The following is a 27,340-nucleotide window of genomic DNA, read 5'->3' as shown; positions in this document are numbered from 1 at the left end:
TTGATAAAGATTATGAAACTGTTTTGCTTTTTGCTTTCCGTTGATTGGTTTCTAAGAAATAATGACACTCACCAACAAATCGAACGAGTATAAGCAGCTGTTTTCAGAGCCACCACATTGAAAAAATAAGAAGAAGAAAAAGTTTATGAACATTCACATTTGTACTTTTATCTGTAAAAAGTACATTTTAATTAATAATTAAGTGCAATTTAAAATAAATTTTGTAAAACAAGGCCATATTAAAACTCGTGTGTGTCTGGCGAAGACGTAAAATTTCACCATACTTTTATGTAAAAACAATTACCGAAATTGTAAAAGTGATGTCCAAATAAATTTAAATGCATTTAATCGTGTTTTGCGTAAGTAAATGCATCCTAACAATAAAAATAATGACTTGGTTCCCGAAATACATTTTTGACTTTATGTTTTCTGGATCGTTTCTTAGGCTTACGTCTAGAAAGGGTGCAGCAAACAGATTTCTGCTCGTGGGCAACAAAACTTGAACATACCCAGCAATGATTGGATGGAGCACTCTCCGCTCTTCACATTCAACTCTCATAGCTCCAGCCACGATGATCTCCATCTATTCTAGTGGTCTTGTTCGCAACGATCAGTTGAGTGTTGACCGCGGGACTCGGCGGACGACGACTCTCTTTGCGAGGTTTTCATTTGTGTTTTCTGAATTATCATCTGCGTGTTTGGCGTGTTCTATTTTTTATTTTGATTATTAATTATTTTTAGCGTTTCCGTGTTCGGTGATCGATCACAACGTGAAGCAAATCTTTTCAGTTAGTCCACAATGATCAGTAGTGATGTTACAATTGAGTGTCCATCCAAATATACAACCGTCGATAAGTAACAAAGCTTAGTAGTTAATTGAAGAAAGTAATGCAGTGAATTTGCATATCTAAGGCCGTGCATAGCTGAACAAAGTCAATGCTCTTTCTTTCGTTGTGTTGCTGGTTGCTGCTGATAATCGAATACTGCGACTCGAGGAATATTGAACATCAGCATCATTGCTCTGAATGTGATCAAGTGACCTAGGGAGATAATTTCAACGCAAAGTTCGGTTTCCGACTTCTCGTTAAGTCATGCGGAGTATTTAACCTACGACCAGTCTGGGCGAGAATTGCAACATTGCTAAACGTTTCAAGCCACTGGAGTCAACAACCATCAGGAGACGTAAGTGTTAACTATGTTGAATGTCATCGCATTCGTGAAGTAATCAGTGTGGTTATCTCTTTTGAATGCTGTTATGGTTGCAAGAAGTGCTAATGATATTTAAACTGTTTTCCTATTACTTCGAGTTCACTGTAGCAAATATGTTGGACCGTTGCGTTGCAAGTCTTCGGGGGAAGGTTGCAACAACAACAAAAGAAAGGATTGGCAATCTTCCCATAGCGAAATATATCGATTAGTTAAATGTGTGAATAGTCGAAGTTGTGCTAATAGAAGGAAGAAACGAAAATAGCAACTCCATCTAATTGCTTAGAAAAGGAAAAATAAAAAAACCAATGCCCAGCTACAATAACAACGGTTACAACCTGTGAAGGTACGGTTTGTAAGAAAGAAAGAGAAGAAGCATAAAAGTGAATAATGAAAACCGTTTCCACTGCCTCCTATATGTACGAAAAATTGTATTTTAAGTAAGTGAAGTGCGCAAAACGAAATCTTAAGTAGAGAGTTGAATAACTAAACGAGCTTATTGAAGATGAGAGTTTGGTGAAAGACAACTCAGTCGCTGCCAGGCACCAACCAATCTGAAGAAAAAGGAATTCCTCAACCATTTCTTCAACAAGTGGAGGGTAGATGAATCGTGTGCGAGTGTCGGTTGGATCACTTCGTGGTTTTGGTTGAGGATGGGAAATTATTCAAAAATACTCGTTTTAACAAAAAATTATCATAAACGGCACACTTTTTGCCAAGAAATAAATGAGAAACAGAAAAAGTGTTAAACTGTGCCGATTGACTCGTATGGGATGAAAATTTATCTATGTTGTTGAATGCTAACGTTATCTAATTAGGATTTGTTGGCATTGGTGTGTCGACTTAAACTTCAATAGAGCTAAGATTATCGTAGCATTATATCTTTGGTTTTAATCTATTTTTGTGTAAACTCGCATGATGGATTTGATTATCAGCGCTTCTGGAAAATTTAAAAAAAAAATTAAAAAACCGTTACTCGTTCTGGAGCTTGACAGCATTTCTTCGTTCAAAGATATCTGATTCCAAGAAATTTCAAAAATCTCATACAATTGCAGTGTGAAATCGGATGGATGCAATAATATAGTGTATTAAAATATTATATATATATATATATATATATATATATATATATATATATATATATATATATATATATATATATATATATATATATATATATATATATATATATATATATATATATATATGTGTGTGTGTGTGTTTGTGTGTGTTTGTGTTTGTGTATGTTAGAGATCCCCACAAGTATTCATGAACAGATTAGGGAAGTGTAATTTTGATCGCATACTTTTTTTACAGAATGGACTCTCATTAGTAAAGTCAGCTCTGATAGTTAGGCTATCTAAATGTATTCAATTCAACGTTGAACAGAACGAGAGAATGAAATTGTTCAAGTATTAATATTTGCGAAAATAAATCACTAGATGCTGAGCCTTCTCCTTACCGATAAGATACTCAACCAAATAAGGTACATGTCGGATTACGTTCCAGAATGTAAATTGATAAAGTTGCACGAAACAATGTACTTCATACTTCATCATTTCGTATCGCAAATCCTGATCTAACCACTTCAAACACCCGTCTCCATTACTTCTTCTGATTGTTCGCCAATTTTTTACCCTTGTTTTATTAGTTATTCGCCTGTTAATTCATACAATTGAAGACATTCAGAAGATTACTTCCAGGAACTTGTTGTGTGGTTTTTAATATATAGAAAAAGGTATAGAACTCGCTCAAACTTTGCAAAAATCTTCACAGGCTCGGAGAGCCGAGTTTCATATACAGATCGGTTCAGCTCGACGAACTGCAAATGCAAATGAAAGGTATTTTTGTCAGCTAGAACGCTATTGGTTTCGTTCTTTGATCCTTTGTTTACTTTTTAAATTATACAAAGTTTAATGTCAAAATTTACAGGAGAGAAGTTGGCATCACTAGGAGTACGATGCGGCATCTAAATGCTGCTCTCAAAAAAGTCTAATTTCAATATGTTGTTTGATACGTATAGTAAAAAAGATGGTCGAAACAGTTATTTTCAGTTTCTCTGGAATGTGTGAAAATTTACAAGCTGAAAATCTAACATCGGTCTGCAGCAAACCCATCCACGAGTGTTTATTATATTTTCAGTAGTCGTGCTTCATCTCGCGTTGTTGACAGCAATGTGAATAGGAGAAAAAGGATACTGGTGAGATCGTTCCTTAGAGATATTTTATATTTTTCTTACTTCTAATTCCTTATTATATTTCTCCTGAGTATCGAAAATCAGGTTTTGTTTAGATCATATTGTTTACCAAAACATATCCGGATCTCTTTCCCTCCCTATTAACACATCTCCTATTCCGTGATGCTCGTGGAGATACAGTGGTACCCGCGGTCTCTAAAAACAACGAGTATCGGACTAACATTCCTTCCTTTTCCTCAGTAGCACAGCCTTTGGTCGTAGCAGGCGTCTATTGATCATTTAATGGAAAGTTATGAGTGAGTGAGAATGTACAGTGAAAATGATTTGCTTCTTCCAAGCTTTATTTTCTTGGTTTATCGTACATTTCCACTCATTCGGTCAATCACGAAGTACAACTACGGGTGATCTACTTCAGCTCAGCTAGACAAAGTTTTATGTTAAAATTTACAGTTGTTGACAATATCTGTCTCAATTTTAAAAAACAAAACTAATTCCAAAATTTAGATACCCTTCAAACAAGCTATAGTTTGTTGAAATCCATCTGTTTTTAGCAGAGATATTGACTTTTTTGTTAAAGTGACTCTTCCTCTGTATCCTAGTAAAAGGTGTTCAATAATAATATAGTCACAACGATTTGAGTTTAATAAAACATATTCCTCTTATTTTTTTAAATATCATATTATTTGAACAAAACGATTAACTGCTATAAATTATAAATTAAGCTGAAATTTTTTAACAATTTGATGCTGATTTCATAACCTATTTCGAGTTTGTTTTTATCAGCACACCATTTATATTAAAAGTGGACGCAGTAGGAGTCAGAACTAAGACTCAAAAGGGTCAATTATTAAATTGAAACTTCAATTGTCTTTATGAAATGATAAAGAAGTTTCATGTTAGAAAGGTTACGACAAGCAAGAATGTCTCGAACAAATGGAGTTTTGATCAATTTATTATAATACGATTTTTGGAAGCGAATTGCAACACGAACACGAGAAAGTTGTATTTGAGCCAATTAGTTCTAAAAGACTGTGTACAGCATCCTTTTTCATGACATTTTGTATAGTGATATGAATCTCTGCTACCTTTCTTGTATATAAAGGTTATGCAATCACTGAGAAAATCAACTTTTGAATCGATCGACATATACGTGTGTATGTCACAAAAATGTGTAGTAGCAAGGAGAGAGTCGCTTAACACAAACTATATTCTGCTTCTATAAAAACACGTGATATACTGTGAGTCTAAGTGTGCCACTCTGTGACCCATGAAACAGCTACTTGTCAAAACCGAGTCTATTGTGTGCCCCAACTGTGCAACTGTCTGAAAACAAAAGTGTATTGATAAATGTACCAACGCATTGGGCCGTATGAATAAAACGTAGCATGCTTGAATTTCGGTAGTAAATGCTACGTGTGGATCACGTTCCTGTCAAAACATGCTACAAACTGTAGTATTTACTACTAGTTTTCGATAGGTAGCTCTAGAGGTTGCTACTCGTGTGTTTGCTGATAAAGTGAAGTACAGAAATTTAAAAAATGGCATTTTTACAGATGTAAGGACTTTTCTTGCTTTGTGCATGCTTATGCCAGCTTTTCCGGCTCTGTATCGATACGGTATGCAGCAAATGCTTAAATTCGGAAGTAGCATTAACTACATGTTCGAACTTGTTTTTTATTCATAGCAAACCGCGTTATACTCTGTGGATATTGTTTTTGAGAAGAAACTACAAACAACAGACTTTACTACATTTTATTCATACGACCCATTGTGTTAATGTGTGATTGGCACATTGTTCTAAGCGTCTTCCCGTAGTGTAGTAGCTTTTCTCGGAGTTGGCTGGACGAATTTTCACAAACATATATTGAAATGAAAGATCTCTTGGTCCTATAGCCTGCAATTGAATTTCACCTGCTTCGAACTTCTAAATTTTCTCAGAGATCGCTTAACCGATTAGATTCAAATGAAAGTCCCATATCCTGCTATTCAACGTGCCACTTGAGCCAACTAGTTCTGATACAATTGAACTCACTTCGACTTCTCATGAATTCCTTATTTGATTTTTACACGTTTATATTACAATAATTAATTTTATGGCTTCATATAATTTTTCGTTTCGATCCTACTTGCAATACCGAAAATACATGATAATTAGTGATTGAAATTTCAAACTGTCATTTGAAACGACGGTCATTAAAAAAATTTCATGAAACCTAAAAACACCGGAGAATATTCATGCAAAAAAACATGCGGATTGATAAAAAAAGGTAGCTTCTCACTTCTAGGTTAATTGTTATTTAACTAGGATTTCAAAATCTTTATCTCCTAAATTCTTTGAGGTCTCCGGAATGTTTAGAAGTTACCCAGTATAGTTCTCTATTTATTTATAGAGTCCGTGTTCTGATTTAATGAGTGTCATATAACATTCGACTCAGATCGTCGAGATCGCAAAATGTATGTATGTACATGCGTGTGTATGAAACAAATAATGTCACCTAATTTTTTTTAAATGATAACCAAATTTGAAAAACATAGATTCAAATGGAAGATTTCTATGATCATGTTTTTTCATTATTCGGAACAACTTCCGGCTCTGGAGTTGCATGATTAGGCGTTATAAAAAGGAAGTAATCTTACTCTTCAGGAGGGTTGAATGACTTTTTACACTTAAATTCAATTTTATTCGTATCCGCCTTTCGGTTTTGAAATTACAGAGTTAAAATTTATAAGTAACGATGTAAATTTTAGCTGATTCTTCTAGTTTACAAGCAGGAAATAACTTACTTTGATTACACCGGTCATCGGTTTCCGGTTTTGTAGGTTCCAACAGCGTTTAGAAAAAATCGGGTTAGAACTCACATCGATTTCGCAGAGCTATCTCTGAGCTGGTTTTCACAAACTTAAATTCAATCAGACAGATAATCACTGAAAATATTTAAACTTCTTTGTAGGCGACTGCAGATTACTCTTAGATATCTACCTGTGGCTAACAGACTTGTGTCGTCACAGAATAGTGATTTCTGACAACCAATGGGTAGATTTGGAAGATCAGAAGTGAAAATATTGTACAAAATTTGAGCTACGCTCGAACCCTGCGAAACACCGGCTCGTTCGGGTAGCAATTCAGATTTACAATTCTGATAGCTAACCTGAAGAGTACGATCAATTAAATAATTTTGAATCATTTGATCAAATAAATAGGAAACTTGAAATCATACATTCTTGCTATTAAACCTTTGTGCCAAACACTGTCGAATGCTTTTTCTATGTCTAGAAGAGCAACTCCAGTGGATAACCCAGAAGATTATTTGATTCTATCATGTTCTTAAGTTGATGAGTAGTTGAATGTTCATGACGAAATCCAAACTGCTCTGATAAAAAAATTAAATTCTCATTTATATGAGACATCATTCTCAACAAGATATTTTTTTTCAAAAAGTTTACTGATAGAAAAAAGTAAGCTAATTGGTCGATAACTTGATGTTTCTGCTGGATTTTTATCAGGTTTGATGATAGGAATTACTTTAGCGTTTTTCCATCTTTTTGGGAAGTAAGCTAATGAAAAACACTTGTTGAAAATTTTAACCAGGAGTCTCAAGGCAACATCGGGAAGATTTTTAATAAGAATATTTAAAATTTCATCATTACCAGGAGCCTTCATGTTTTTATGTTTCCCAATAACTGATTAAATTTCATCAAAATTCGTCTCAATAATGTCACCTTGTGATAACACTTGGGTTGAAATATGATCATATTTCAGTGAGACTTCATTTTCAATAGGACTCACAACGTTCAAATTAATGTCGTTTTCGCTTGATACCAAACCTAACCCAGTTTCCACCCTAACTGCTGCCAAACCGTTTGTTTGAAGCTAGTTTCGAACCTAGTTTTAACGTTGTTGAACTGAAAATCGAGTCAGTTTCGAACCTGGTTGTTATATCAGGTTTGCTCAAACCGCCGTTGCTAAGCGCGTAAACAACACAGTTTCGTGAAAAGCGTTTGTTTGATGAAACTACCCTGGGTCAGTTTCAGTTTTCTCAAGCAAAAACGACATAAAATTGTGGACACTCTAGCAAACTCTAGAACTGCTGAGCAAGTTTTTGAGCTTTTTCGCCATTTGTAAGAAGTGTTTGATTTCCTTCCTTGAGAGCAGGAATTGGTTTCTAAGGTTTCTTAAGAACCTTAGAAAATTTCCACAAAGGTTTAGAATATGGTTTAATTTGTTCAACTTCTTTAGCGAAATTTTCATCTATGTTTAATTTCTTTTTGTAAATCCTTAACTATGTTTTTCATAGCAGGATCACGAGAACGTTGATATTGTCGTCGACGAGCATTCTTCGACCAAATGAGCAGTTGAAGATTGATGATAGGAGAACTTAATTTAGTTTGAGCTTTGGGAACTGAAATATTTCTAGCCTCGATAATGTAATGATTCAAATTATCAATTGCTGTGTTGATGTCCGCAGAATTTTCTAAAATAGTTTCATGATCCACATGATTTTCAATGTGAGATCTGTAATCCAACCAATTTTTTTTTTTTCATAAATACGTTTATTTCTTAAGGCAGTTTACATAAGTTTTTCTTCGCCGTAGCATCACTTTTACATAACATTCTTATCCTAATTTAATTCTAACATAGTCACAACGTTTTGAATTTATTAAAACATATTCTCTTATAGCTTAAATATCATCTTAGGTAACTCGTCATTAATTATGAAATCTACTCGGAAATATTATTTGAACCAAACGATTAACTTCTATAAATTATAAAATAAGCTGTTATTTTCAGACATTTTGTTGATAATTTCATAAACTGTTCCGAGTTTGTTTGTATCATTACATAATTTTTATTCTAATTTAGCTATTGGTTGAACTCATGGACGCAGCTGGGATCAGAACTAAGTCTTAAAAGGGGCCTTTATTAAATTGAAACTCCAATTTTCTTTATGAAATGATAAATAAGTTTCATGTATGAAAGGTCACGACAAGCAAGAATGTCTCGAACTGGGATATTGGATAGTTTACCTTGGGTACGCAAAGAATTTATTAGTTGAGATCTGACATCACGATACTCCACGCATGTCCAAACGACATGATCAATATCCCGATAACCTTCTCCGCAAGCACAATGATTAGTCTCGGAGAGCCCAATTCGAAGGAGATGTGCATCTAACGTGTAGTGATTGGACATGAGTCTGGACATCACACGAATGAAATCCCTACTCACATCCAGTCCCCTGAACCATGCCTTTGTCGATATTTTCGGAATAATTGAGTGCATCCACCGACCCAGATCATCTCTATCCCAAGATGCTTGCCAGCTGGCAAGTGTTCTTTGGCGAGACGAACTATAGAATTCGTTGAAAGCAATCGGTCGCTCATAAATTTCACCCTCAATAGCACCATGTTTGGCTAAATTATCGGCTCTTTCATTGCCTGGAATGGAGCAATGAGCCGGGACCCAGACTATAGTGATTAGATAATTATTATTCAATATGTCGTTCAGACACTGTTTTATTTTACCCAAGAAAAACGGTTCATTTTTGCCAGCAGCGATTGAGCGAATGGCTTCAATTGCACTCAGACTATCTGTGAAGAGGAAATAATGGTTTGGAGATAATGTGACGATTACACTCAAACTATAATGAACTGCTGCTAGCTCTGCTATATAAACAGATGCAGGTTCTTGAAGCCTAAATGAGGCCGAAACATTATTGTTGAACATACCAAACCCTGTCGCTTCTTCAATTCGCGATCCGTCCGTGTAAAACATTTTCTCAGAGTCAATATGCCTGAACTTACTTGAAAATATTTTTGGGATTTCCGTCGAGCGTAGATGATCCGGGATTCCACGCACTTCACGCTGCATGGATGTATCGAAAAATAAAGTTGAGTCAGGGGCACATAGGATGCTGACACGGATAGGAATATATCTTGAAGGGTTGATTTCCTGTGACATATGGTTAAAATATACTGTCATAAATTTTGTTTGAGATCGAAGCTCGACTAGTCGTTCGAAATTATTAATTACCATGGGATTCAGCACCTCACATCTTATTAGCAGGCGTGATGAAAGCTCCCAAAATCGATCTTTTAATGGAAGAACTCCCGCCAGAACTTCAAGACTCATTGTATGTGTCGAGTGCATGCAGCCTAAGGCAATTCGCAAACAACGGTACTGAATTCGCTCAAGTTTGATAAAATGAGAGTTTGCAGCGGAACGAAAACAAACGCATCCATATTCCATCACTGAAAGTATCGTTGTTTGATACAATTTTATTAGATCTTGCGGATGAGAACCCCACCAAGATCCTGTTATTGTTCGAAGAAAATTTACTCTTTGTTGGCATTTCGTTATCAGATACCTAATGTGTCCTCCCCACGTGCATTTGGAATCGAACCACACCCCGAGGTATTTAAAAGTTAAAACCTGTTGGATCATTCTTCCCATCATATGGAGCTGAAGCTGCGCGGGATCATGCTTTCTTGAGAAGACGACTAACTCTGTTTTCTCCGCAGAGAATTCGATACCAAGATGAACAGCCCAAACGGACAAGTTATCTAAGGTATCTTGCAATGGTTTATGCAGATCAATAGCTTTGGGCCCAGTAACTGAAACCACGCCATCATCTGCCAATTGCCTTAGTGTACATGGGGTTACTAGACAGCTGTCAATGTCATTCACGTAAAAATTATAGAGGAGCGGACTGAGGCATGAGCCTTGCGGGAGACCCATGTAGCTAATTCTGAATGTTGCCAAATCGCCATGTGAAAAATACATGCACTTCTCTGACAAAAGGTTGTGCAAATAATTATTTATAACCGCTGGAAGTCCATGTTGGTGGAGCTTGTCTGAAAGAACATCAATGGAAACTGAATCAAATGCTCCTTTAATGTCTAAAAATACATATGCCATTTGTTGCTTTTGAGCGAAGGCAATTTGGATGTCAGACGAAATTAATGCAAGGCAATCATTCGTCCCTTTATTTCTACGGAAGCCAAACTGAGTATCTGACAACAAACCGTTCGTCTCGACCCAAGTGTCGAGACGTCGTAGAATAATTTTTTCGAACAATTTTCTGATGCAGGACAACATCGCAATGGGTCTATATGAGTTGTGATTGGAAGCTGGTTTCCCCGGCTTTTGAATGGCGATAACTTTCACTTGTCTCCAGTCAGGCGGAACAATATTTTGCTCAAGAAACTTGTTGAACAATTCCAACAAACGTCTTTTTGCGAGGTCGGGCAGATTCTTCACCAAGTTGAATTTAATTCTGTCCAACCCAGGGGCGTTATTGTTACAAGACAAGAGTGCTATAGAAAATTCTATCATTGAAAATGGGTTATTAATAAAACCATTATTTGGAGGAGATTCCCGTATAATGCTTTGCGTAGGAACAGAATCTGGGCAAACTTTCCGAGCAAAGTCAAATATCCATCGGTTGGAGTATTCATCACTCTCATTGCCCACGTTACGATTCCTCATTCGTCTGGCCGTATTCCAAAGAGTGCTCATTGAGGTTTCTCTTGACAAACCTTCGACAAAATGTCTCCAATAGCTACATTTCTTGGCCCGAAGTATGCTCTTGTACTTGGTTTCTAAAGTCAAGAAATTTTCAAAATTCTGAGGAGTTCCTCCTCCTCGTTTTAAAAACGTCTTGAAAGCATTTTGTTTCGCGTGCTTAGCATCTGAACACTCTTTGTCCCACCAAGGGTTTGGAGGCCTTCTGTTAGACGATGGACCAAGAAATCGTTTGGTTTGGGCTTGTTCTGCGGCCTCCAGAATCGAACAAACGAGGAAGTCATATTCTTCAAGTGGGGGGAGCTCTTCCATTGAAGTTAAGACACTTGAAATATTACTTTGGTATTTAATCCAGTCAATATTTTTTGTCAAATCATATGGAATATTAACTGAATTAGCAATGCCTTTGTTACTACTAATTGAGATGATGATTGGTAAATGATCGCTACCATGTAAATCAGGAAATACTTTCCAGGTGCAATCTAGTCGAATTGAAGTCGAACAAAGAGATAAATCTAATGCACTTGGACGTGCCGGAGGTCTTGGGATCCGTGTCATGCTACCCATATTTAGTACCGTCATGCTAAAATTGTCGCAAATATTATATATTAGAGATGATCTGCTATCATTGTAAACGGAACCCCACATCATTCCGTGCGAATTGAAATCTCCTAAAATCAAACGTGGAGCAGGAAGGGCTTCGACAATTTCATTAAGCTGTCGTTGTCCAACTTGAGCTCTTGGAGGAATATATACCGAAGCAATGCAAATGTCCTTTCCTTTCATGTTTATTTGACAAGCAACAACTTCTATACTAGAAGTCGAAGGAATGTTTAATCTATAAAAGGAATAGCATTTCTTAATTCCCAAAAGCACTCCACCATACGGAGAGTCTCTATCGAGACGTATAATGTTAAAATCATTAAAATTTAAAGCTATGTTTGAAGTAAGCCATGTTTCGCATAAAGCAAATACATCACATTTTTGACTATGCAATAAAATTTTAAATGAATCAAGTTTTGGCATGATGCTTCGACAATTCCACTGCAGGACAGTGATTGTATCATTTGCGGCGGGTGATAAATTATCCATCAAAAGATACAAAACCTGAGACAATTGGCCATTGAGCTGATAACTGCTTCAAAAAATTTCTAGCTATTGGAAGGAATGCCATTATGAGGGTCTTTAAATCCAACCAATTAGTTCTATGATAGTTGAATATAGAACTAATTGGATTAATTAAAGCTTCGTTGGAAAGTCTGAATGTTACAGGAAGATGTCAAAGTCAACATGTGTAATCGGTTCTCTACAAATGTGACTTTGATCCGTTAGAACCAGATCAATTGTAGACGGGTTTTTCACGGAAGAGAAACAAGTCGGATTACTGAATTGATTGAGGGTTTTCAGTGACATAGAACAGATCATTTGGCTTATTAACGCATCCATTTAACGAGAAATGCGTCTGACATGATGATTTTTCGACAAAAGTTGGTCTCAGCGTAAAGCTGAACAATTTTAGCGCGTTCTTTTGGTGTGTACTGTTCGATGGAAAAATTATCTTGGAATGACGCTTTCAACGCGTCATTAGTCATTAGTCGATCCGACAATCCTGTCAAAAGTTATTAGAATACCCGATGCTTCCACTTTAAATGGCCCACCCTATATTTGTACAAATACACACACTCGCATATGCGCATATGCCAGAAGATTTATCTCCGACCGATTCCGACTTTATGAAATGTATAGCTTGGCTATACTTCCGAATAATACTAAGAAAATTTGATTGCATTGTTTTTTCATGATTTGTGTAGTCATGATGTGCGTCATTTAAATTGATAAAAATTATGATTTCCATGCCGTGCGATTAAATTGGGAAGTCGAATAATTTTTATATTTGAGTTATATTCTAACGAATCCATTATGTGGTTGAAAAACGTGATTATTCCAGCTAGCAGTGAGATGATACCTTTTTTTATCAATCCGCATGTGTTTTTTGCATGGATATTCTTAGGTGTTTTAGTTCTCATGACATTATTTTAATTATCGTCATTTTAAACGGCAAATTGAGATTTTAATCACTCATTACTCTGTAATGCCGAAACTGCAAATCGTATCGAATTTCAATCTTAACGTGTGACAATCGATTGAACATTCCATGAGATGTCGAAGTAAGCTCAACTTTAGAGTTTCATCATTATGTATGGTACTTCTAGAGCCGGTACTCAGGAACTAGCATAACCCAAAATGATTCGAATGACCATAAATTATAACGCCAAACAATTTACATCTTCTATATCGGTATGAATTTTGAAAACTCATCATCTGTAATTCCAGAATAGGATAAAATTCACCAATTTTGTATGGGACCTTAAGTCCTTTAACTTGAATTTTTGTTTTTGAAGTTTGATTTGACCTGATTGAGCTTTAAGAAACGATTCGATACTGGAACCGGAATTCTAAAATCGGTGTAGCCGAAATCAGTTAAATTCACCTGAGGAGTGTGCAGAAATTTTTGAGAAATTGTAGTGCGAAAGTACCCCATTCGGAATCCAAAAACGAATACCGCTTAAACTGAGATAAATTTATTTGGTAATCGACTATCCAAATCTGCAAATCCGATAAACCTGATTAATTTATGTGAAATGGACATTTTTATACTAATCACCCTGTATCTCCTAAACCAGAAGTCGGATCTGACTAAAAAGTAAGATGTTTTATAGGATTAGGACCTCTCATTTGAACCATAGATGATTCTTAGATTTCATTTGAATCTTAGATCGGTTCAGTCATCTACGAGAAAAATGAATCGCACTATTTTAATTTCGTTTCACATATCATCATCCTGTGGTTCCGCAATCAGAAGTCGGATCCAAACGTAATTCAGGAACTTTGTTTGGGAGTATACTACTTTTCATATCAATCTGAGTCTGTAGAAAACGGTTTAGCCATCTCCGAGAAAATTGAGTGAAATTATTTGTCACACACGCATTTGCTTATCTCGACGAACTGAGTCGTATGGCATATAGAAGTTATGTTCTTCGAGCATTTATTGCTATAAGTAGTTTAAATCAATATAGTTATGGAATTACTTTCAACTCTAAAATGCTGATATCATTTGGTTTACATATGCCATATTCGAACGATTATGTTGCCAAAAACGAACTGTGCTAAAATCGGTCCGAGGTCAATTGTCATGAAAAAGGGTACACAGTCTTTTTGGTATTTAGAAACAATTGTATGTAACAGTATAAAAAATCGTGTTTCGCGTTGCTCCCAAGCATTGCTTTGTCATACAGCACTCAAAACTCCTGCTGCTGGAATAGGGAAAAAAGTCGCTTATACAAAAATGTCGATATCACCGTTGAAAATGGACGGATTTTAACAATCTATGGCTTGTTGGATAGCTATTACCGTGTGGAATCAAAGTATAGAAACATATTCTGTATTCAAGGTCGTGTGTGACAGATACTGACATAAAACTTTGTATAACTCAAAAAGTAAACATTTGTGTGTCAAGATATTATCTTGACACACAAATAAAATTTCACATTCGAATCACTTGAAAAATCACTTAAAAGCACGCTTGTAAAAACCTTACCTACCCAAAATTGAATACAACGGGAATTACGACATTTTGGGTAAATATGCTTATCGAAAAATTTGAGTAGATATTACTCCCTTTTGTTGACATTTGTAAATGAGTATAAAGTACCAAAGACATTGAAAATCTATTCCTGCTTCACAGTGTATTTATATGTTTAAATGTAAACAAGCATTATATATATATATATATATATATATATATATATATATATATATATATATATATATATATATATATATATATATATATATATATATATATATATATATATATATATATAAAGGCAAAAACGTATTTGTTTCACGCTCATTCTGTTTATAAATAATATTCAATGAGCCTATAAAAGAAAAAATTGAATATTACAATATTTTGGCTGCTGCCAGATGTAATGCATTAAATAACACTTCTGCAAAAACATTGTAATTGAACACTACTTTTTTCATTGGCTAATTGAAAAAGCCTGTGATGCCTAATTATGCAAGCTTCACGTTGCTTAATAAAAAATCTTATCGAACAAAAATTCATCTTGGCGCCAGAAGGTTAAATATGTCGATGCTGTAATGCCATTTTTTATTTACTTTCTTAACCGCCAGCTAACTAACAGGTATCGTCTACAAGATGACTGTATCATAACTAGTCCTCAATACAAAACCAGCCATTAACGAGTAAACTGTCTGGCGTGTCATGACACTTCGACAATCTGTCCCGAGATCTGTTGTTAGTGCCATGTTTCATCAAATGTACGGAAATAGCTAAAGTCCACAAGATGGCTTTCATTGACGCAATACAACAACTAAAACTCAATCGGGAAAGCGGGTTTTCGACGTCTCGGCATGCATTAAGAAAAAGATCTACGCTTAACAATTCCAATAAATGGACGAATCTCGCATATCGAACTGTGTATTACGATATGCAGAAATGTGTGTGCGCACTTGGGCCACTTTTGCCAATTTAACTTGAATATAACGAAAGAGAAATGGCCTGGACCCGATCAAATTGAATGGTTTGGACCAAGCCGGTGGAGGCGGTTCGTTGTTATACTAAATTTACTTTCACTTTACGCGCGTGCTTTGTACAAAAGGGAATGAACAGACCAACGGCGGCATCATCACGAATCGACGTTGTGAATACCGCACCCCGCAATATTTGAAACACGGCTGCTCGGAAGCGCGAATGCATGCTATTACCTGTGTATGCGCGTGGTTTTATCGGGCCTAAGATTTTTTATTTGAACATATTCCGTGCACTTCTACACCCTACAACAACTACTACTACTGTGAAGCTTTGTCGCTACTAAGGCTGTAAAACTTTGTCTCCGCGAGTTGCATGCGGCTCAGTAATTTGTATTGGTTTGTTCCGTTGGTAGGATGCACATTTCCACATAAGTTGCATCGATGCGTATACAACTGTGTTCAAAGCTACCCAGCGGGTGTAAGGGCCTCGGGTATCTTTTGTTATCATACGTTTTATCGCAATGTGTGATGTAATTTCAAACATGTTCGGTGAATAAATGCCTTTCTTTCGTGTTTTCTTTTCTACAGATTGTCTACTCACAGCAATACAGCTCTAGTTAAGGAAGTAGGATGAATCACGTAGTTGGCCCGATTGTATTGCGAATGTTTCAACACGGCCTTGAGTCGTTGAATGAAACCGGGGAGTAAAGTTGAGGCACAAAATTGAAAGCCTCTTATTGGCGCAGACTATGTTTAAATGAATTAATAGAAATTGGTCGATTTTATTTACTACTCATAAGTATTCTAATGTCAAAAATTCAAGATATACTAAAGTGTCGAATTACCAATTTTCAGTCTCTTGGTTGGCTTATTTACTCATATCTTTAAAATCACACTAGAAAGTTGACCTAGGTCAGCAGGCGTAGACAAATCGCTTACTTTCTCTCCGTCTATACAATCCATTTGTACATCTCAACACTCAACAGAGCTCAAATTAGGTCATCAATTACTGTGTATCCATGCATTTGCTACACTGACCTTGTCTTGATAAACTGAATATTTTCCACATTTTCGATTTCCTTGTTTGTGATGATTAGGTGTGGGTGGATTGAAGCTTCGACACTGATAAAAGCAACAAATATGTGATACATTTTTTATGGTAACCCATAGAATTGATTTTACTTCCGCTCGTCTGTGAGGTTAAGGAACTATGGGTTGTGGAACCGTCGCTGGCGTCGCGAGAACTCACACATAACGCCAAAGATAGACGAATGTAGTGATTTCACCCGAGAGCCAAACACATGTCGATTAAAGAACCCACAACTGCATACCGGAATCGATAAGCTGTAAATAGGAGAAAAAGTCATATAAATCATGAAAACGCGCCGACAGAGAAGATGAACTTTTATGAACCCGTAGTAGTTCTTCCGCCATATACTCGTGGACAATGAACTTTTATTCCCGGATAGCCTGTTTTGATCGCTATTTCGAGCTCGGAATTTTGAACACATTGATTCAAATAGCAGTGCTCCCGAACTGGCAACATTACGATGAATAAACATTTCCGCAAATTTCAACTAGGAAACGCTCAGTGTTTTACCTTTCTTTATAGAAAGGTAATAGAATTGCTGAAAATCCCTTCTTAATCCACCTAGTGGTGTGATAATGTCTTTCTCTTCTTTCATAACAGTCTCATGAAAATATGTTTCATACTTTTATTATATAATTTTGGATACTAATTTTGACACCAATTGATTCAGATTGATTCGAGTAGTTCACAAAAGCATGCTTCAGTGTTTATGTCACACAGTCAGCATCATTTTTCCAAACTAGTGCTTGATATTTGCGTTGCCTATTTGTATGAGAACAGTGATGCTAATCTAAAAAAAATTTTTTGAGAGGACACTAAATTTCGATATTTTATGCAGTTTTAAGAGTTTCGGCATCAAAAAAAAAATTCGATTTTGGAAATTTCATGTACTCCCCCCTATGGGGCTTTTTCAAGAGCGAAAATTGTCAAACTACCACCGGGCAGCACCCCTTACGCATGTCCGATTTAGGTCAAATTTTGCATGAAGGCTTTTTTCGAGGTACTTAAACTTTTGAGCACTAGAACTTAACGAAAATAGAGGTGATCCCAAAATTTTGGCACCCATATATATATATAAGAGCGGTAAAAATCAATGTGTTTTGTCGGTTACGTCACTTATACCATCATATATCTGGAACCAAAAGTCACAACCATTTGATCTTTGAACTAGATCAATGGCCCGAGAGTAGTTTTCAAACGAGCCCAAGTTTGTTAAAATCGGTTCAGTCATCTCTGAGAAAATTGAGCGCGTTCAAATACAACGCTTTTTGTCGGTTACGTCACTTATACAATCATATCTCCGGAACCAAAAGTCACAGCCATTTGATCTTCGAACTTGATCAATGGCCCGATAGTACCTTTCAAACGAACCCAAGTTTGTTAAAATCGGTTCAGCCATCTCTGAGAAAATTGAAACACAGAAAATTGACACACACACATATACACACAGACATTTTCCGATCTCGTCGAACTGAGTCGAATGGTATATAACACTATGGGTCTCCGAGGCTCCGTTCTGAAGTCGGTTTTTCCAACAATTCTAATACCTTTCTATAGAGAAAGGCAAAACGACTTTCGAACGGAGCATCGGAGACCCACAGTGTTATATACCATTCGATTCAGTTCCACGAGATTTGGAAGTATCTGTGTGTTTTTTTTTTTTTTTTTTTTTTTACAAGGTGAAATGCATTTACGCACGGAGTGTGGGACTCTCCACAGGACTACCCAACTGTTGATTGGAACTATCCACTAAAACACCTTGGATCTCCAACCCTACCTCCCCGGCACCACCGCTAGGTATTACTTCGGGGTGGAAGGCTATTGGTGCTCACAGCACCCTCCCCAGATTTATGCAGAATGGGGATCAGCATCCTGCTCTCAAGGGATCGACCAGTTGGATGACGAGGTCGGTCCAGTGATGCCGGCTGGAGGGTAACTTCCGGTTCACTGGCGCCTCGACGACCCAAAACTGATGCTACGTCGCGGAACTACTCGACTAGTCTCCGCCAAAAGATCTAGTCTACACCGACGGAGGGTTCCCCGACGAGGGAAGTCCTCCCGAACCGACGCTTACGGTACGCGTCTACGACCCGACCGAAAGGATGCCTAAGTCGATCCAATGATTCCGGTTGGAGCGTGACTTCCGGTTCACTGGCGCTATCGGTACCACGCGATGATCTACTCATCTAGTCCCCGACAAAGGATCTAGACTACTCCGACGGAGAGTTCCCCGGCGAAGGAGAATCTCCCGACACCGAGTCTCTTACACCACACGGGACACCCGATGGAGTGCCGAGGTCGGTCCCGCGATTCCGGTTGGAGCATGGCTTCCGGTTCGCTGGCGCCTCGACGACTCGAATCGGCGTTGTGGCGGCTACTCGACTAGCCCCCGCCGAAGGATCTAGCCTACACCGACGGAGAGTTCCCCGACGAAGGAGGCCCTCCCGAAACCGACGCTTTCGATTCCCGTCAACGCCCGACCGAGAGGATGCCTGGGTCGGTCCAGTGATTCCGGTTGGAGGAAAGCTTCCGGTTCACTGGCGCCCTGACGATCCTAGCGGTATTACACCACGATTTACTCGTCTAGTCCCCGACGAAGGATCTAGACTACTCCGACGGAGATTTCCCCGGCGAAGGAGAATCTCCCGACACCGAGTCTCTTACACCACACGGGACACCCGATGGAGTGCCGAGGTCGGTCCCGCGATTCCGGTTGGAGCATGGCTTCCGGTTCGCTGGCGCCTCGACGACTCGAATCGGTGTTGTGGCGGCTACTCGACTAGCCCCCGCCGAAGGATCTAGCCTACACCGACGGAGAGTTCCCCGACGAAGGAGGCCCTCCCGAAACCGACGCCTTCGATACCCGTCAACGCCCGACCGAGAGGATGCCTGGGTCGATCCAGTGATTCCGGTTGGAGGAAAGCTTCCGGTTCACTGGCGCCCCGACGATCCTAACAGTTTTACGTACTACTCGTCTAGTCCCCGACGATGGATCTAGACTACTCCGACGAAGAGCTTCCCGACGAAGAAGGTTCTCCCGGACCGACGTTTATTCGCTGATCCCTCTTGAGCCTGCTACGGTACGCGGCTGACCTGTTGTTGATCCGCACTCCATTTCCGCTGCAATATTCCCGCAATTTGGGATGCTGCGGTCGACACTGCGTTCCAGTTCTCTACGCAGTGGCACATTCTCTGGATCAGGTTTTCTGGTGTGGTGTCCCTGCCGCATGCCTCCAGTAGCTCACTCCTTTGAGCCGCGAAACGGGAACATGCGAACAAGACGTGTTCAGCCGTCTCGATCTCGTCTGGGCAGCCAGGACATACAGGGGATGTCGCGTGGCCGAACCTGTGGAGGTACCATCTGAAGCACCCGTGGCCTGTGAGGAATTGCGTCAGGCCGAATTTCACTTCTCCGTGAGGTCTATCTAACCAGCTCGAGACGCTAGGTATGAGCCGATGTGTCCACCTGCCCTTGGTTGAGCTGTCCCACTCTTGTTGCCATCTGCGTAGAGAAGCGGCTTTGGAGGCCCTACGGGCGTTCCTGTCTCCTCGCATGCTGTAGCGCTCCGCGTCTTCCTTCACTATCAGACCGATAGGCATCATGCTTGCAACCACGCAGGCCGCATCCCTCGATACAGTGCGGTATGCACTGATTACACGAAGACACATCAGTCTATGCGTACTCTCCAGCATCTGTGCGTTGCGTTCCACATTTAGTGCCGACGCCCATACCGGGCTGCCGTACCTGAGGATCGAAACTGCCACTCCTGCCAGTAACCTTCGTTTACTGGAGCGCACAGGCGAGCTGTTGGCCATCAAACGGGAGAGCGCCGCGATCGCTGTTTATGCGCGCTTGCAGGCGTATTCAACGTGCTTGCTGAAACTGAGTTTGTCGTCAAGCATCACACCCAATTGCTTCAGTGATCTCTTGGAGGGGATCACGCAATCTCCGGCATGTACCAGTGCCTCCTGTTCTGATTTGCGGTTGTTTACCACCATCACCTCTGTTTTGTGGTGCGCGAGTTGCAGTTTCCTGCTACGCAGCCAGTCCTCCACCAAGCAAATTGAGTGTGATGCACTCAGTTCGACCTCTTCGATGGATTCGCCGTAGACTGTCAGCGTGACGTCGTCCGCGAACCCGACTATCTTGACATCCGGAGGGAGCCTCAACCTCAGTACTCCATCGTACATTATATTCCACAGGATCGGGCCCAAGATAGATCCCTGTGGTACTCCAGCCGTGATTGGAGTGCTACGTGTGCCTTCGTCGGTCTCGTAGAGCAATACTCGGTTCTGGAAGTAGCTTTCCAGAATCTTGTACAGCCCTTCCGATACTCCTAGTCGAAGTAGGGAATCAGCAATGTCTGCCCAGCAAGCACTATTGAACGCGTTCTTGACGTCTAGCGTTACTACCGCACAGTAGCGGATCCCTCGTCGTTTGCGCTGTATAGCTACCTCCGCCGTGGTTACCACCGATGTTATGGCGTCCACCGTCGACCTGCCTCTGCGGAACCCGTACTGTTGACTGGACAGTCCTCCTACCTCCTCTATGAAGGGGGCTAGCCTGTTGAGGATGATTTTCTCAAGGAGCTTACCCACAGTGTCTATCAGACAGATTGGTCTATACGCCGAAGGATCCCCTGGGGGTTTCCCAGGTTTCGGTAGTAGTACCAATCTTTGTCTTTTCCAAATGTCTGGGAACATACGCTCGTCCAGACATCTCTGTATGACCTCCCTGAACATGTCCGGTTTTGTCATTATAGCCGCCTTTAGAGCCACGTTCGGGATACCGTCTGACCCCGGGGCTTTCTTTGTATCGAGTGATCTCGCCGCAGTGAGCAACTCCTCGTTCGTCACCTTTACGACTTCATTCGCTGGTAGCGGAGCTGGCTGCCAGGGGGACGTGTCGTGGTGGGGAAAGAGAACCGTTATGATTTCCTTCAACCTCGCCGGACTACGTTCAGGGGGTGCTAGCGCCCCTCTCGTTTTGGCCATCACCATCCTGTAGGCATCGCCCCATGGGTTGGAGTTGGCTCCCTCGCATAGCTTGTCGAAACAGGCTCTTTTGCTTGCGCTGATGGCCTTGTTTAGTGCTAGCTTCGCCGCTTTGAACGCCGTGTTCCTCTCCATCCTCATCTCCGCTGATCGAGCTCTTTGCATCCTTCTTCTAGCCCTGAGGCAGGATGCGCGAAGGCGTGCAATTTGCTCGTTCCACCAGTAGACCGGTGGTCTATTGGTCCTCGGTTGAGCTTTTCTAGGCATGGTCGCGTCACACGCCCGTGACAGGATAGCGACCAACTCGTCCCCTCTCAGGTTTGCGTTGTTCTCCTCTAATTCGAGGGCAGCGCAAAACGTTTCGCGGTCGAAGTTAGCCACCTTCCACGCTAGAGTTTTGGGAGTATTACTCCTCCTTGTGTTTCTCGCCAATTGGCCGATCGTGTAGCGAATGGCTAGATGGTCGCTATGGGTGTAGCCATCATCAACTCTCCAATTAAGATCTCCAGCTAGGCCGGGACTACAGAAAGTCAGGTCGATAAACGACTCGACTCCGTTCCGCTGGAAGGTACTTTTCAGTCCATCATTCGCTAACATGACGTCCAACTTGGCGAGGGCCTCCAGTAACGTCTGTCCTCTCCTATTGGTGAAGCGGCTGCCCCAAGCCGTTGCCCAGGCATTGAAGTCTCCGGCTATCACCACCGGCTTCCGACTCACCAGGTCTGCGGTCAACATGTCGACCATCCGAGTGAACTGGTATATTGACCATCTCGGTGGAGCGTAGCAGCTACAATAGTAAACTCCGTTTACCTTAGCTATGGCTACTCCCTCCGCTTGTGTTTTCACCACCTCTTGCACTGGGTATCGACCAGTCGTCAAGATCGCCACCGTCTTGGCTTCGTCAGACACCCAGTTCCCGTTATCTACCGGTGTGTGATATGGATCCGAAAGAATCGCGACATCAATGCCCCATTCCGTCACTGACTGGTGCAGCAATTGCTGGCCAGCTGCACAGTGATTTAGGTTCAGCTGTACTACTTGCATGCTGTTTTACTCCCTCCACTTGTTGAGCAAGTAGGTCCGCCCATGACGTGGTTTGTGGCCTTCTTCTTGCTCGCGCATAGCATGCAACGTGGCGTTCTTTCGCATGCATACGCCTTGTGCCCCTCGCCGCCGCAACGCTTGCAGAGGTTGCTCCGGTCTGGGCCTTTGCAATTCCACGACTTGTGGCCAGGTTCGAAACACCTGAAGCACATGTCGACCACCGGCGGTTGGTAAGCGGTCACTGGGCATACCGACCATCCGACCTTTAGCCTGCCCACTTTGAGGACCTTATTGGCATCCGTGGCCGATAGCTTAAATGTAGCTATCTGGGTGCCCTGTGGTCCTTTCCTCATGCGGATGGATTCCCGTGAGACATCCACACCTCCTTGCTCCTTGATGGCCATGGCAAGTTCTTCTGCGGTGGCGATTTCGTCCAACCGTTTGCACTGGAGTGCAACCTCGTTACGCAGGGCTCTAACTTCGGCCGTATCGCCCAGGACTTGTTGGGCAAGCGCAACAAGCTCCGTTCCGCCCTGAGCTCCCTTTTTAAGCTCGAGCAGCATCTCTCCCGTCTTCGTACGACGGATGCTGCGAACCTCTTTGCCAAGCTCGGCTAGCTTTGCCTCGCTCCGCATGGCCTTGAGCACATCGGCGTACTTTTCTTTGTCGGCCTTAACCAACAAAGCCTCTCCTTTGTCCCTAGCCTTCCTCGCGGGAATGGGCCCGGCCTCTTTTGGGACCTTTTTCTTCTTCGCGACCTTCACCCATGGATTCTCGCCAGGTTCGCTTACATGGCTCGGATCCGGGGTTCGAGTGCCGAGGTTTGGGTTGAGCCCCTCGCCACGTTTCTTTGCCCCATCATTTCCGCCATGGTCTTTGCTCCTTTTGGCCTTGGGAGTCAGGCGTTTACTGCCTGGAGAATCCCTGGCGCGTTTCCGGCGCTGTTTATTCCGCTCAATCGTGAGCCGGAGCGCATAGTCGACCGCCTCCTGTTTTTTGTCGGTATCGAAGGTGAAGGGCTCTGTTTGAGAACACTTCTCCGACTTTCCGCCACCCTCTAGCCGCACTATCAACGCCTCTTGGTCCCTTTTAGCTATGTTCACGGCCTTACGTAGCTTCAGCAAGTTCGCCTTCAGCTCCTTGCTGATGTTGGATTTCTCCTGCGCGAATTCAATAATCGCGTCGAGTTGTTCTATGACCGCTGTCATACTCGGCTTGATTATTTCCTTCCCTTGCTCCTGGGACTCAGGCTGGTTCACTGGTTTGACGTGGACATTGCTGTCACTCGTCTCCTCAGCTACTGCCTCGCTCTCCTCTCTCGCACCCGTTCTGGATGGAGACCTCCTCAAACCCCCTCTTGCGAAAGGGTTTACCTCCTTACTCGACGCCGATGTTGTTGATGAAAAGCTCATTTTATATGGGTCCCCCTTATGGCTACCGTCAAACCCAGCCGAAAGTAGTCGCTATCATGATCCCATGGTTACCTATGCGGTGCAGTGAGGCCATGCGAGGGTTGGCTTTACGCTCAGAGCCGGATCAGCGCAAATCAGGAAAAGGGCATCTGAACCTACTTCCACCCAGTCATCCCAACCAGGTGGCTGAAGGTGAGACGGCGTGCCATAAGGCCTGCCACGGTTTTATGGGACGGAAGGCAGCTGCGGCATTAGCCTACTCGCCATTTCAAGCCGGTTCCACCCTGCTTTACTGAAGGAGTAGAATACCGCAGCTGTCAGCCCTAGTTTCTCTATATATTCCGATCTACCGTATCGTATCCATGGATGGTGTGGTAGCCAGTATGCCATAGTTAGGACCTCACTGGCGTTAGTCCTAACGTGCCGAGTCGGCACTCCCGTTGGGCTTGTGCACTTTGAGCGGCACACGATCGCTTTGGTAGGACTTGCTTGCGAATACATGCAGCTTTTTGTAGAGGATTAGCAGAGCCCACTGCCAAACCCCACCGCATCCTAGGCAAGCCCTACAACTCGCAGTTGCCGGGGGAGGGGTCGTCAAGCCCTTAGACATAGTCCCTGCTGCCCCAAGTGTCTGTGTGTGTATGCGTGGAAGTGTGTATGTGTGTGCGAAGATGGCTGAACCGATTTCATCAAACTCGTTTGAAAGCTACGATTGAGCCATTGATCAAGTTCGATAATCAAATGCTGTCACTGCTGATTCCAGATATATAATGGTATATAAGCCTGTTCGCACTATACCGGGACGACCGGGACGGGACCATCCGGGACTATCCGGGAGGTTTCATTGAACAGGTTTGAAAATCAAATGCCTGTCACTTATGGTTCCGATAATACACGTGAAAACTCATTACTGCTCGAATTTCTTTTATATTGATAAAGCGATATCAATAATTTTAGGCTCGTTTCAGACTAAAATTGGGCTGTCAATCGATTTCGAAGATCATATGGCTGATATTTCAAGTTTCGGAGATACAATCGTATAAGTGACGGTACCTGGTGAACGACCAAAATGGTTAAAGCCGGGGTTAAACAAATGATATAAAAAACCAAAAGTTTCAGATTCATCGAAATGGAAGTTGAAAAAATTTGCGCCGTCACTAACACATTCAGTTACGACGGCAATTCGCAATTCGAAAATGAAAGTACACTGATAAAAATCGACACGTTTTACTAAACTGTTACTTGATTTTTCCGCATTTGCTTTGACACTTCAATTGCAAGTGTAAACTACTTCAAATCCTATTCAAGTGAAATCACATTGAAAACTATAAATAAAAGTAAGAGTGTGGAATGTCAGACACATAACCGGATGTCGTGAATACGAATAAAACTGACACTTTTTCTTTATACCTCCGAATATCAATCATTTGATCGATTGTATGAACTGTTTAAGCTTTCCCTTTTTTCACTACTAGAATTTAAAATGATATACCTAAACTAAATTAAAGATGAGTTACATTAAACATTCTGACACACAATTAAACATTGCAAAATAACAAATACAGTTCTTTAGGATAAAATAATGGTGATCCTGAAAAGAACCTTTTATGAAGGCGTTCGTGATAGAGAGTGACGAGTTGAGTTCGAATTCTGATGGATACAGTTTGCTTCCGATGGATACCGCTGACTTCCGTCTTCTATTTCCAGGCTGACCTGTTGTCCGTGGGAGCGATACTGATATGGTTGGTGTAGGTAATCGCATAATTCTTTGGTTTTAAATAGCAATATATCGTATTTTTAAGTCGATTATTTCTATTCGGGTTTGAATATTTCAATGGAAGAAACTATCAAAATTCTGTACAGGATAATTTTTTGGCATTCAGAAGGGCCAAATTGTGTAATTTTATACGATATTAAGCACTGTTGCGAAAATTGCACAAAGCTTATAAAATTATCCTAAATTTGCACTACACTGATGGTTTCAATTTCCGATTTGCAAAAAATCAATCTTTACAGTTCTTTATATAACATTTCACTATGGTCCGAAACGGGAAATTAGCGTGACAAAAATATTTTCACTATTAAATATTAGTTTGTTGTAGTTGATGTCTTCACAAAAGTTGTTTGTAATCAAATGGCGCTCCTTTTGATGAAAAAAGTTACTAGGGTTGTCCTTATTTAGATTGAAATCTGAAATCTATCTTTCTTAATTGAACTCAAAAATGATTTTGTTGTACAATAAAGTTGTAGGAAATTTTATTGCAAGCAACTTCGCACCTCTCTAGCTCTTCATTAGTAGTAGTAGTAGTTTTTGTGTGTCTCATTCCTCGAAAGAACAATGTATGGAACATTTGTAGAACTAATTTGATACTATTATTTTGCTGAGAAAAGTATGTTGATACGTTAAGGCGTTTAAGAGTTATGCAATGTTTTTGAGTTTTTTTAAGGTATTTTTAAAACTAATTTAAATAAGTTAAAAAAATAACACCCTTCCAATTTTCTCTTGAATTTTTACTTATATTATGACCTTCCAGGAACCGCATAGGATACATTTTTATCGATCTGGCATCTAATGAATATTGATATTTGAAGCATGACTAGTTTTTGATGAAAAAACAATCATAACTTTTTACTGGTAGCTCATATGAAAAAGCTTGGTTCAGCAAAATTGTGCGCAATGATTAGTTTAACAACTCTTCTAAACACAACTTTTCGGTGGAACGTTTCATAAAAAAGTTAGAACAAAAAAAGTGATTTTTCAGGAGCCACCCTACTTTTACTCGGGAAAATTGATGTAACTCGATCAAATGAAGAGCTAGAGAGGTGCTTTTTTCAGCAAAGTTGCTTGCAATAAAATTTCCTACAACTTTATTGTACAACAAAATCATTTTTGAGTTCAATTAAGAAAGATAGATTTCAGATTTCAATCTAAATAAGAACAACCCTAGTAACTTTTTTCATCAAAAGGAGCGCCATTTGATTACAAACAACTTTTGTGAAGACATCAACTACAAAAAACTAATATTTAATAGTGAAAACATTTTTGTCACGCTAATTTCCCGTTTCGGACCACTGTGCATTTGAAGCTTATAGAAGGGCTAATTTTGCATTATGTTCCCCATTGTTGTCCATTTTTCGTTGTATTTTGCTCTAATGCAAACAACCAGCAGCAGGATGACGCAATCGATTTTAATGAAGGGGAACTAGCTCTGCGACCTGAGCGTTTGAGGTTTTGTACCACACAAAAGGTCTGCTTTCATTGCCGACGACTGCTCCTCCTGACGACTGAAGTTCAGATGGGAGCACGACCTAATCGT

General features: G+C 40.5%; 1 protein-coding gene across 8 annotated transcripts in view; it reads left to right on the top strand.

The window, feature by feature from the left end:
• The first annotated feature begins 620 nt into the window (after positions 1-620).
• The window catches only part of LOC131435504 (sphingomyelin phosphodiesterase), a 51,906-nt gene continuing 25,186 nt past the window's right edge, over positions 621-27,340 (top strand). For 6 of the 8 annotated variants that reach the window (XR_009230506.1, XM_058603477.1, XM_058603480.1 and 3 more), the window contains exon 1: positions 626-1,182. The gene's annotated coding sequence lies outside the window, so the exon portion shown is untranslated. Of the gene's footprint in view, positions 1,183-27,340 lie in introns of all 8 variants that reach the window. The other 2 variants (XM_058603478.1, XM_058603479.1) reach the window with 2 other exon arrangements.

The sequence above is a fragment of the Malaya genurostris genome, chromosome 3 (genome assembly GCF_030247185.1).
Source record: "Malaya genurostris strain Urasoe2022 chromosome 3, Malgen_1.1, whole genome shotgun sequence".
Lineage (NCBI taxonomy): Eukaryota > Metazoa > Arthropoda > Insecta > Diptera > Culicidae > Malaya > Malaya genurostris.
The sequence above is the reverse complement of the archived record's forward strand: the minus strand, read 5'-3'. Positions and strand labels throughout refer to the sequence as shown.